This window comes from Euprymna scolopes, chromosome 46 (assembly GCF_053919585.1).
Source record: "Euprymna scolopes isolate OS-2025 chromosome 46, ASM5391958v1, whole genome shotgun sequence".
Lineage (NCBI taxonomy): Eukaryota > Metazoa > Mollusca > Cephalopoda > Sepiida > Sepiolidae > Euprymna > Euprymna scolopes.
Genome location: NC_136527.1, coordinates 201,448,591 through 201,449,738, shown reverse-complemented (window position 1 = coordinate 201,449,738; position 1,148 = coordinate 201,448,591). Strand labels below are relative to the sequence as shown.

General features: G+C 34.9%; 1 non-coding gene across 1 annotated transcript; it reads left to right on the top strand.

Moving 5' to 3' along the window:
- Window positions 1-676: 676 nt before the first annotated feature.
- LOC145271595 (U1 spliceosomal RNA) lies at window positions 677-839 on the top strand. The gene has a single exon (XR_013866003.1). It is a non-coding gene; the product is annotated as a U1 spliceosomal RNA (small nuclear RNA).
- The last annotated feature ends 309 nt before the right edge of the window (window positions 840-1,148 follow it).

Below are 1,148 nucleotides of genomic sequence, written 5' to 3'. Positions count from 1 at the left end.
ATATCGATCTCATTACAATTTGATTTTCCTCTGTAAAAAATATATATACTTGATCAAATTAAGTTATTTTTTAGGAGAACTTCATTCCATAACGGGTACGTAAATTATAACTCTTTTCTTTCAATATTTTCATTTTTAAATGTCTTGATTAAACTGTAGAATTGCCAATTAATGACATACAAAACTGTTCGATTAACTTACATAAATATGTGGTTGTTTTTGTTAGTGCTTTGGTTTGAGTTCTAAAAGTTTTCATTCGTTTGTATTTGTTCTCATTGAAAAGATTATGAATTTATGTTGTTCACATGTAAACGACCTTGACATTGAATATTACAGTAAGGTGTAAGTTTTGTTAAGAATTGAGGTATTTTGTAAAAATATTGGTACGTTTAAATGATAGTAAATTATTTGTTATGGATTATTGTTATTAGTGAATGAAATTTTGTGATATACTGATATTGGTGAGACATATATGGAGGTATTTTAGTTTTTTATTGGTGTTTGTCGGTGGCAAGTATAGAAGTGGGATATAAAAACAGTGGTGAGCACCACATAAAATTATACTTACCTTACGTAAATAAGGCCCGGTTCCCTTTTCCCTCCCTCCTCCCTCTCTCTCTCCACATTAAAAAAAACGGCTTTGTGCCTAATTTGCTCAGTGGGGAAGCAAATAAATAGCCTTACTTTACGTAGGAGTAACGGTGATCATTAAGGCCGTTCCCCCAGAGCGAGGCCCATCCATTGCACTGCGGTTGGGTTGACCTTTGCGATCGTCCCAAATGTGGACGACTCGGACGTGCTATTTTTAAGTGTGGGGTCTGCGTACGCGCTTACCCTGATAATACAATCAAAATCAGAAATCCTTTCCTATTCCTTCCAAGTACCTCTCACTCGTAGGTCTGTACTCCCTCCGCTTAATCACACTTAATCTCTAAATTTCTTACCAACCAAACACACGTGTTCCAATCTTATCCTTACACATCCATGCACAACACAGCATGACATGGTGGCAAGCGGTATTATCATACAACACACAATCTTGTGACGTCACAGACAATTAAAAAACAAAGGTAAAACAGCAAGTAAGAAAAAGCAAAAAAAAAAACGATTTTTTTAATCTCTCGCAGGCTAAACAAATTTTTTTCTAG